At 40.0% G+C, this 12,156-nt stretch overlaps 1 protein-coding gene across 2 annotated transcripts in view; it reads right to left on the bottom strand.

Moving 5' to 3' along the window:
• The window catches only part of ASPH (aspartate beta-hydroxylase), a 195,036-nt gene that overhangs the window by 81,703 nt on the left and 101,177 nt on the right, over positions 1–12,156 (bottom strand). The gene's annotated exons all lie outside the window — the stretch shown is intronic.

Here is a 12,156-nt window from a genome sequence, read left to right as displayed (position 1 = left end):
GGGTCTCAAGTGATCCTCCTGTCTTGGCCTCCCAAGGTGCTGGGATTATAGGCATGAGCCACTGTGCCCAACTTGTGCTATTTCTTATGCTACCTCATTTAAATAAAAAGCCTGTGCTTTATCTTCTTCTGTGAAAAAAGTGTCTATCCTTCAACAATGAGCTCAAAACCACACTCGTTATAAAGTTTCTCCTGAAATCACCCACACAGTACTTAGTCCCCTGCTCCACTGTGTGCGTCCTTAAGTCCACTGCACCCTGCATATCTCCATTTTGTGGTCCTTGCCACTAGGGGTTTTGTTATAATCCTTCATGCACTTATCTTAGTCCTAACTCTTGCAGGGTGGTACCATGTCTTAAATGAAGGCTGAATCCATTTATGCTTACTTAGCAAACAGTTTTTGGCTCTGTGCACAACCTCAGCGCCCAGCAAACAGGAGCCCTCCTCCCAAAGGCAAGGCACACCCAGCAGGTGAGAGGGCCAGTCCTGCTGGTGCACAACTGGCAGTGCCTGCAGAGTGGATGGATGCGGAGCACTTCTTGGAAGCTCCAAGTGACAAGAGTGGAAGCTTGAAGGGTAAGTACAATGTTCTGGAGAAGAGGAGTGGTGGCAGGGAAGGGGGCAAAGTGGGATAGAGAGGAATTAAAACAATCAGAAGAGAACTTCCTCAATATTCTGACAATAAACCTACAGACGTAATAGCTTCTTCCCTATCTTGTCATAAAGGAGGAGGGAGTCTTCTTTCTAAGGTCCCCTCCCTGCCAACACACACACCTGTCCTGTGCCTTCTGAATGTCTCTTCACTCTCTTGATCTCTCATGTGCCCCCGATGTGAATTTAATAATGCATTATATAACACCAAAATTTCTGCCATCTTACAGCAAACAAATAAACCAAGACAAACCTCAGCCTACCCTCCTCTACTTGCCACGCTCCCTCCCTTCCCCTCGGGGGGCACCTCTTTCTCTTTCCTGTCAGCACTTTGGCTTCCTCACCCACCACATGGGCAGAAGCAAGTCTTCCAGGGGAGGGAGGGCTGTGGGGTTAAGCATCAGATGGCAGGGGTCTGAGTCCCAGCTCTGTCACCTCCAAGCTCTGTGACCTAAGCTAAGCTGGCACTAAACTTTTCTGGGTCTCACTTACCCCCTCTATAAAATTAGGGGTGTTTTTGAGGGCCAAATCAATATAGTATGTGAAGCATTTAACACAGTGCCTGGCATACAGTAAGTGCTCAGTACCTGAGAGCTATTACAATAATGGCTATGGCTTTCTGCACATCTCTTTGTTCTATTTCTTCCTATTTACCTGGCCCCTCTGCAGCATTTGAAATGGTTGATGCCCTCCTCCTTCCTAGATGATCCCTTTCCTTGACTTTTATGTTGCCCACTCTCACAGTTTTCCTCCTCATTCTCTAGCCTCTTGAATTTCTCTTTCTTGCCTCTGTAACTTCTTCTCTTTGCTGCTCCTTGAGATGTTATGTTCTTCAGGGTCAGTCTTCAGTCTCTTTAGCAGCTTTAACTATTTAATTTTCCAGCTGAGCTACAAATCAACTAGTTCATTTTCTCCTGCATCATGAAAATTATAAATCCAAGCACCTACTGATACGTGCCTCAAACTCAGTAAATAAAAATTATAATCTGCGATTCCTCACACATCTATTCTTTTTCATACTGACTTTATTGCAGAGAATGACACCTGGTTGTCCAAATCAGAAACTTGGTTATAAAAGGCAACCAAAATAAGGGCAAAGAAGAACACATGGAATCATCCTAAGGAAGATGGAATGGAATCACTACTATCTTTTTAGCACTCACTCTGGCCAGTCAACGGGCCACCACTATATCTAGATATCTTTTATTTTCTCAACTTCCTGAATACAGGGAATTTAACTACATGGATAAGACCACTGAGGCTCCAAAAAGGTTAGTTACTTTGACCCCTCCCTTCTCTTATCCACATGGAAAGAAGGGGATACTTATTTCTTGTTTCCGAAGAAGAGGGAAGATTCTCCAAAACCCTTAGTCTCCTACCTCTCCCTATAGGGGAGGTGATGTGACTTAATCCACTTGCTGAGTTGGTGGAAAGAACTTGAAGTTCAGTTTCACTCCTTCCCAACCTCTCAAGAGCATACATGCTGAGCTGAGCTGAGCTGACCTTCTGAGAGCATTCGTGCTGAGCAGAGCTGTGAGAGAGGCTCTCACATGGAAGAACTACGGCTGCTCCATGCTGTGTGGAGTGGTGGGTATGTCCAATTCTGGGGCTCAGTATTAAGAAATCTGTTATTCCTGATTATCCAAACCCCACCTTTCAATTCAACTTTCATTAAGTAATAAAGCTGACACACTGATCACCTTTTAATTACTTATGCATTTGTAAAAAATTGTTATGATCTTCTATTATATTTATTCGACCCTCCTCATCTTTTCTCCCAGAAACCCTAATCCCTATATTGTTGAAAGCTATATGTATCTAAGGCAGAGACTGAAAAAATAGTGAATAATGAGCTTTAAACTGCATGCCATTATATGTTACCATACATGCTGACATGGAAAATGAATAGACATTTCACTGTGACACAGATTGATGGTGGTAGGAGCTCATGCCTTGTCATCTCAGCACAGACTTATGTCTCCCAGTTGTTCATTTTGCTTTTGTAGAAGTGTCTATCAACAGAATGACAGTGAGACCTCCAAGAAAGCCTGGTGTGCACCTGAGTAGATAGTTTCACTGTGGGCATTGCTGGTTTTCCCCAACATGTCTCTTGTGTTATAAAATTCAAGTTAAAACGGTATTTATTTATAAGAAACTAAAAACTGACAGTTTAGGACATCCAAAACAGTCAGCAGCAAAATTATATGTTTGTTAATGAGCAATGCTGTACCTTAGTGTCACAATATTTCAATAACAGCACTAAAATAGACAAAATATTAAAAGTCTCACAGCATGTCACCATGTTCTGTCTTTTCATATATCTTCATATGTGATAGCTTCTAACTATTGAACCTCTCTTTGAAATCCAAATTTTATCCTGACTATTTTTAAGTACACAGAAAGCCTGAGGCAATTTTCCAACTGTTAGAAACCACAGACTCACTCTTTCTTCTCATTTTGGGGAGGCACATGTTCTAGCTATAGAAATAATGAGTCCTCATTCAGGTTGGTGACAGGACTCTGGTGAACTCTCTCCAGCACTCTGGGCCTCAGCTTTCTCACCTACAAATGGGTGATGTGTGCTGCTTCTCTTAAGGTCTCTTTGAACTGAAAAGGCCTGTGCTTCTAATTTTCTGTATTTAAATTATGTTCATAGTCTTTTGAAGTACACCTATAAGGTACTAGAAAGAATTATTAATTTTGTTGAATTTGGATCTTTCAAAATGGTTTAGGAGAAAGCTATCTATGCTATATATAAATTAAAGTTTGTTTGTTTGTTTTAAATCACTGCCATTACAAGTGTTTGGCCCTTTTTCAAAAGCACAAAGAAGAAAAGAAAAAGGAACACTTACATTTCAAATCCTTACTTCCCTTGCCATGCTGTGGTTGGAATATTAAGAGCAAATAAAATGGAAAAGAAGGAAAATAAAAGGATAGCTGAAGGCAGGAGGAAAACACTAGTGATGCATTTGTAGACATAAAAATTATGTTGACTCCTTTTCGTTTCCACTTAGTTCACGGAAGTTGTTTTTATACCACAGTCCATAGGGAGAAGTTGATCATCGATAAAAACAGACACAGAATCTTCATATTACTCTATGTCCTATATCCATTCCACTGAAAACAGTGAAGAAAACAGCAATTTCTGCTACGAGGTATACTGAAAAGCAACAATTTCCTAACTAGTCTCCCTGACTCCAGTCTGTTCCCATGTTCTACCTTGTTCTCAGGTTCTTTCTGAAACACAATTTATTCATGTCATTACATTGCTGAAAACACACCCATAGATCCCCAGAACATAAGAAATAGAAATTAAACTCACTGGGATGCCCTCCTGGCAATTCTGCTCCTAATTACGGACTCAAGAAAAATGAAAACATAAATCATGAAGACATACACAAAGACTTGTATGCAAATATTCACCACAGGGTTGTTCACAACAGCCCCAAAGTAGAGAAAACCCAATGTCCATCAACTGGTGAATGAAAACAATCTGTGGTATACCCATACAATGAAATACTACTCAGCAATAACACCAGTACCTGCAACAATATGGATGAATTTTAAATGCATTAAGTTAAGTGAAAGTAGCCTAGTCCAAAAGACTACTGACTAATTCCATTTAGATGGCATCCTGGAAATCTGAAAACTGTAGTGACAGAAAACAGATAAGTGGCTTCAGAGGCTGAGTGGGAAAAGGGGATAACTACAAAGGGCACAAAATAATTTGGGGGGTTGCAAAGTTCTGTATGTTAGTTGTGGATAAACTGCATCTAGATGTATATACATAAGTCAAAACTCATAGAATGCACACTATAAAAGGTAAATTTTACTGTATGTAAATTACTCCTTAATGAACCTGACTTATAACAAAAAAAGTCACAAGGCAAAGATAAGCTCCATGATTCTCAGTGAAGATGCTTACTATGTAGGTATAATAGTATGAAAAACTCTTGAGAATAAAAACAGCATCCTTTACAAAAATGAAATTAAATTTAGTTTGAAACTCTCCAAAAATCTGTTGGAGGTAATTCACTCACCCATGTTTAAGACACACTTACCTGCACAAAAAAAGGAAAAAACCCAACATGTGAATCTAGACCTAGCTAGGCCCTCAATTGCATTGAAATATTTTTTTTGTATTTAACATCCCAGCTACCTTTTCTACTCCAGACTGTCCTCTTCCTTCCCAGTCACCAGCTTTCCAAGCACCCTACTCTTGAACTACATCAAAACACTGGCCGTTCCTCAGCGTGTCACTCTGCCCACAGTGGAGGGAGACCTAGGACTGTGGATTAGAGCCCATCTTGTTCATCGGCTTGTTTATTCATTCAAGAATTTGTTAAAATGGCTGTTTTCCAAAAACCGTGTGAGGTTCTGAGAATTCAACAGGATCTTTCTTAAGGAGGTTATAGTCTTTTGGGGAAGACGTAACTGAATAATTAGTAGTTAGAAGAATGTGTGCAATTATAAGGGTGAATGAGGAGTGGTACTAACTATTTGGAAGGGGAGCCTTCTTGGGGAAACTAAAAACTTCTGTATACCCAGGGAGAGGAAGCATTCTGGGCAGAGGAGAGAGTATTTATTTTGTAACTCAATCACAATCAGGAACTTGAATCTTTATCATTAGGTTGTTTTTGTTTGTTTGTTTTGTTTTGTTTTTAATGTGAAAGGCTAAAATTCCTCTCCTGCTTGGATGCTAGGGTTTGGTGCCATAACATATAAATTTTCTTACAATAAAAATCTGAGTTTTCTAGAATTTTGGAAAGCTGAAGGTGTAGATATTGCTCAGGGATCCCAGACACTGACTTGCTTTCTCCGCATGTCTGAGGAAGGAACTTTATTGATGCTGAGCCTGCTTCAAGGGCCAGTAGAGTCCAAAGTGCGTGCTTTGGGAGTATAAAGTTTTTTCAAGAGAGGGTATACATACTGACTACAAAAGAGCAGTGGCATAGCAAGAATTGGGCTTTTGAAAACATGCAAGACAGAGAGTGAAAAACTGTGGCTCCCATCTGTACCAATGAAGGACTCTAGATGGCCAGGGAAGCCATGCAAAGGGACATAGCATCTGCCCTGGGCTGCCATTTTGCTTCTGATACAATTTTGTATGGCTGATTAAATAAGGACCTTAATTTAACTCTCCCTCTGTGTGTCTGCATGTGTGTGTGTGTGTGTGTGTGTGTATATATGAATTTCTCCCACCAGACCGTCTGAAATGCTATACTTATTCAAGGAAAATAATGTGCACCTTGAGCTCTTACACAGTTGCATTTCTTTGAACCAGCTTTTGCCTTTCACAAATTGGCCCCTAATCTCCATTTTCCTCTTCCATTAATTTCCTTTCTATAGACTCTCGAATATGGCATGAACATTGACACTTTTGTGATTTTTCTCATGGTGTTTTATCTTCCTGGAAAACCCTTTCCTTTATTTCTGCCAAAGAATATTCTATATTTTAACTGTTGAGACCTAGTTTAAATGTCATTACCTCTATCAAGTCTAAGGCATCTTTAGGCGGAAAAGAATCTCTCCTATGGTCATATAACATTCTATTACTATTGCTACTGTGTTCATTACTATTTCTAGAAATAGTAAACTCTTCAGGCTGTGTTTCATGCTGGCAGTATATACACAGTGCTCGCTCAAAATCTCCCCCCTCACTCCCACCTTCCTCTTGCTGGAACACGCACACACACACACACACACAGAGGGAGAGTTAAATTAAGGTCCTTATTTAATCCCTTTGCTGGATTGTTAATTTCTGAACTGTGTTACTTCTAATTTACTTCCAGCATTTGGCACACGGCCTGACCTATAGGAAATCCTCAACAAATTTTCATGTTTCTAAAGGCATGAATGCATGCAGGCATGAATGAATCAAGACATTCTAGAAGGGGATATGGCAATGTCGACTTGAAATTGGGCATATCAGCTGTCTTTAAAAAAATCAGAAAATTATAAACAACCATGACAGAAAATGACCTGAGAGTAGCTTGCTTTATAAAGAGTTCAAATCCAAAAAGTTTCAATAGACAATAATGGAGGGGCCCGAAGAGGAAGACTTAAAAAAAAAAAAAAGAAGCAAGATCCTTGTACCATAATCCCCATTGAAGATCTTGTAGGGAACACTGACATTTATTCTACATCTTATTCCATGTAGGTTTTTCAGTATATTGAGCAAATGGGGACACACATGGCAGAATACAAGGCACAACTAGCAGTAAATTTTTGGATTGCAAGGTCCCGCTAATTTTAGATAACAAAACCTTCCCAAAGCAGCTTGCTGTTATGTTCTGAGTCACTGCTTAATGCTTTAGCAATTCTGTGCTGATAATAGTAGCTGACATTTATTGATCATTTAAGCCTTCCAGACATGTGTGACTCACCCAAGCTGCACAAACTGTAAACAGTAGGCACCAAGACTGAAGCTTGGGGTTGTCTTCAGTAGACTCCAATGCCTGTACTCTTAACCATTTTGCTGTATCTTTGGCATCTGGCCCAGAATTCAAGAAACTAGGGTGTTCCTAAGAGTTTTAAGGGTGATGACACAGTGGAATTAAGTATTAGTGTTAAGTATTATTTGTGTAAAGGAAGTAGTTGAACTTTGTATTACTTGTCTGTAAGGATAAACGCAGTTAAACAACAATAGTAATTTTCCTTCATTTTGTGTCTCAAGACATAGCATTTAGACATTACACAGACACATCCTGGCTTGGTAGAAGGACCACAGAGTACAAGCCTGGAGGCCAGTCTGTGAGCCTCAGTTCTGCTACTTCTGAGGCAGGTTGCTTAATTTTGTTGAGCCTTTGTTTTTTTCATCCATGAAATGAGGAGAATATCTGACCTCCTTCCTACTACTGTAAAGGAAAGTCATGGAGCATAAAACATCATATAAATGTTAATTATGACTTTCATCTACAGTATCTTATTTTTGGTTACTTTAAAATTCTGTTCTTATTAAATGGGAAATGTTCCTGACTCTTGTTAATAAATATTTAAGCAGTTAATTTTTTAAAAAGATCAGAATTTTTCTATGATCAGACATTTCCCTGGCAGAGATTTTGGGCAACTAATACCTTTATCACACTACACCTGTATGCAGTTTGGATTTCGAGTCAACAAAGGATTAAAGAGCTTTGAGGTCATGCTAAACTTCCCCTGCTTCCCAAACTCTAGTACGTGTTTTTAAGCAGGATCACATAAAATATTAAATACTGCTTTTGGCTATGGTTATCTAAAGGTGGAATTTGATGAAAAATAATCTAAAAAGCAAAACAATTTAAGGGAAGGAAAAGTAACACTAAAATAAGATATTAAAGAAAAAAGTGCTCATATCTGACTAAGATGTGGTGTGAAGCTTCAAAGTCATCATATAAAGCAACCTTACTGCAATATTATTCATAGCAATTAACAGTTAACCTAAGATAGGATCCCTGCTTATTTTAATCTTCCTTTATTAGAATTGGAAGTTAATTCTGCTTTTCTTTTTAAAATCACCAATAGAGGCCGGGCGCGGTGGCTCAAGCCTGTAATCCCAGCACTTTGGGAGGCAGAGACGGGCAGATCACGAGGTCAGGAGATGAGACCATCCTGGCGAACACGGTGAAACCCCGTCTCTACTAAAAAAATACAAAAAACTAGCCAGGCGAGGTGGCGGGCGCCTGTAATCCCAGCTATTCGGGAGGCTGAGGCAGGAGAATGGCGTAAACCCGGGAGGCGGAGCTTGCATGAGCTGAGATCCGGCCACTGCACTCCAGCCTGGGCGACAGAGCGAGACTCTGTCTCAAAAAAAAAAAAAAAAAAATCACCAATAGATTTCAATAAAAGAAACATCACTCTACATTTGTCTGACAGTGAGGTAAAGCTCTAAATTAAGGCAAAGGGTAAAAAAGAAGAAAACATTCAAGAATTCAAGAATCCCATGTTAGAATTTTTGATGAAATGCTATCTGCTAATCACAGGAAAAGCAACCCTGAATCTATGAGTGTTCCTACAGGCCAGGGACATGGGTAGGAGCCCTCAGTTATGTTCTCTTTCATTTAAAAGTGGGAATTGTGCAAGGTATTCCCTACTGCGATGCCTCACACTGGGGTCTGAAATAAATCTGCTCTCATGTTGAGAGAGAGACATGCTATTTGCTGTTGAGAAACCCAATATGTAGACAGCCAGGAGCCTTTGTTTGTATTATCACCATGTGAGAAAGAAAAGCTAATGTGTTTGATTAAAAAATAGCCCCTTCTGAGGCTTTTTTCTCTAACACTATCTACTCTATAGGTATTACCAGGAGAATAAGTAAATTTGGGCAACTCTTGAAAGACACTCTTACCAAGGATGGCACACCCTTTCTTGCCTCCTACAGCTAAGAATAATGGACTTCTGCTTTTTTCAGAATTAAATATCAACTATATACTAGCAGGAGGTCAATATTCAAAGCTTAAACCAAACAGTTAATAAATATTTTTCACGGAGAGATGCTAACTAATACAACCCAGTAAACAGTATATAAAGGGCAATTGTTTTCATCTGCTCCCACTACTGAAATAATGTGAGACTCTGCTGGGAGCATTCAATGGAGACAGCAAGTATTCCAGGTTATTACATGTAGTTGGCTGTCTCCCCATAGGGTTATTTTTATAAATTATACATCACTCCCCTTCTAGAGTAATAATCCTTTAACAGATGTGACCCCATATGTTAAATTAGAAATTTTAGAGATGCTAAGTGATGTGTTTTCTAGACATAACAGAAAGCCCTTCAGTGCCAAAGCACTCCGCAGCCTCACCAGCAGCAGTGCCAGACACTGAATTTTATCCCCAGGCACACTGTTCCATGAGAGAATAGCCACCTTCCTCAAATGTTATTTTAGATAAAATTCTAATAATCTTGGTGTTCTGTTTCTCTAGCCCTTAAGTTATCATAGGTAACAAGCTAACAAGATGGAGGGAAGGTTGTTTGAAGCAGGTATATACTCAGCAGCAGATACAAGCTGACAGACTGAAAGTAACAAAGTCAGAAATCAGAAATAAACCTGAAATAAACCCAGCTCAAACAGCACTGCAACATGGGTTAAACTGTGTAGACATAAATGATGCCAAACACCTCAACAGTCCCCAAAAGCATCACTGCATGGTATTGTAACTGATGTTCATTAAAATAAGAATTATAGTCTCCAGTCATCAAGGAATGCTAAATTATTTGCACAACACATTTTTTTAAACGGGGAACTGATTTAAAAATACTCTAGAAAATATCACCTGAATTTATTACTTTTGCTTAAATGATGCTTAAAGTTATCTAACATCATCTTTAAATAACGGTTGCTATGAAATACTGATTTCCCAGTGATGTCAAATGAAATAATAATTTCTCAGCCCAGCTTGCATCAGTGTCTCCTAAAGGACCTGAAACAAAACAGATGTTCCCAAACCCCAATACCAAAAAAATTGCTACAGGTGATTTTGCTCTGCAACATTTCAGCTATATGTAAAGATTAGTATAGGAATCCCCTTTTATCCACGGTCTTGCTTTTCACAGTGTCAGTTACACATAGTCTACACTAGTCCAAAAATAGCTGAGTATAATACAATAAGGTATTTTGAGAGGGAGACCACATTCACATAACTTTTATTACAGTATATTGTTATAATGTTTCTATTTTATTATCAGTTATTGTTGTTAATCTGTCACTGTGACTAATTTATAGATTAAGTTTTGTCATAGTATGTATGTATAGGAGAAAATGCAGTATATATAGATGTGGTATTATCCACAGTTTCAGGTATCCACCAAGGGGTCTTGGAATGTATCCTGTATGGACAAGGGGGGACTATTGTGTATATTATATGAATGATTAATTTCAGTATTTTTAAGCCTATGTCTGATACTGTCTTATTTTTCTTTTGATTGTTTAGATGTCAACAGGATCTATATGTTTGACTGATGTTTGTTCAGAACTCATATTGACTAGCTTTCATTAGTATAACTTTTAAGAGAGAAATTACATGGAATTCATATTTTTTAGATATCATCTGAGATTTCACCAAAACAGAGTGGATATCTTTAAATACAACTTGAAAATCACAATGAGAGAAACACCAAGAGTATCTTTAGAGTTTCTCCATGTGCTATGAGAGTGAAAACCTGACATTACAAAATTGATTAACCTTGCTTTATAGTAGGGGTGGTAGGCATGATAGGATGACCACAAACTTTCAACAAATTACCCAAGTGTGAAGATCCTGGTCTCCGGGGAGTAAGAAATAGTTAAGTTTACTTGAGCAATAGCAGGATGATGAAGTGACAAACAATCTCTGATATGTTACCCAACAGAGAAAATACATGTTTCAATGGGAGGTTTCTCATTACAGACAATTGAGATTATAGATCAGTAACAGAGATGTAAATCTATTATTTATTGAAAAACAAAGCCATTGCCTTTCTGAAAGAGAGGTAGTAAAAAATAACAACAAAGAAGAGGAGGATGTTATCTTCAAATACTAAGGTTGAGAGTAAACTTGGTAACATTTCTAAATATTTCCATACTATATATGAAATGATGGTTTGCAAGAAACTGTATATCAGGTAATAAAGGTCAGTGATCTCTGAGAGACAGGGATCACATTTCTCAAACCAGTGATAAAAGAAGGATCATAAAAGCAGGCAGAGAGAATAGACATGTCACACACAGGGAAATAAAACTAAGAATGGAATGGCCTGGATGCACCATCAGGAAGCACAATGATAAGCCTGCCCCATCCGCTGCCATTGGCACCTGCCATTCAGCGGCCTAAAAACAGGGCCACCTGGTTTACTGCCATAGCTGTTGGCACCTAAGCGTATCATCTGGAAGCTTGGGAATTGGCCCACTCAGCCTGTCACAGCAGGCACCCATGCAGTCTGGGGGTCTGAAGATAGATCCACCCCACCCACCCCCACTGTCACTGATACCCCAGTGTGCCATCTGGATGTGTAAGGATTGCCCCCTGCCCCACCCCTCAATGCAGCCTGCACTCATGTGTACTGTCAGGCAGTGTGTGAACAAGCCTGTCCTACCTGGCACCACTCCTGCTACTCCCTGTGCATGTTGTCTGGGAACCTGGAGATTGGCTCACACGGCCCGCCGCCACCAATGCTTACACACATGTTCCAGGGGCCTAGGGACTGACCCACCCCATCTGCCACCACTGGTACCTGTGCATGCCTTCCAGGGGCCTGAGGATGGGCCCAGCCAGCCTGCCACCACTACTGCAAGCAACCACTTGTATACCCTACCTGGGGACCTAGGTACCTGCACATGCCACTTGACAGCCTGAGGGTTGGCCTGCCACTGCTACTGCCATGGCCAATACCATACATGCTGCCTAGGTGCCTGAGGACCTGCCTGCCAACTGCAGCCACTGCTGGCAGCCAAATAAGCCTTCAGAAGGCCCAAAGGTCTGCTCTCCTGGGCCCACTACCATCAGTGCCCATGTACACTGCCTAGAGGCCCACAGACGGGCATGCCCAA

Source organism: Colobus angolensis, unplaced genomic scaffold (genome assembly GCF_000951035.1).
Source record: "Colobus angolensis palliatus isolate OR3802 unplaced genomic scaffold, Cang.pa_1.0 Scaffold92, whole genome shotgun sequence".
Classification (NCBI taxonomy): domain Eukaryota; kingdom Metazoa; phylum Chordata; class Mammalia; order Primates; family Cercopithecidae; genus Colobus; species Colobus angolensis.
The sequence above is the reverse complement of the archived record's forward strand: the minus strand, read 5'-3'. Positions and strand labels throughout refer to the sequence as shown.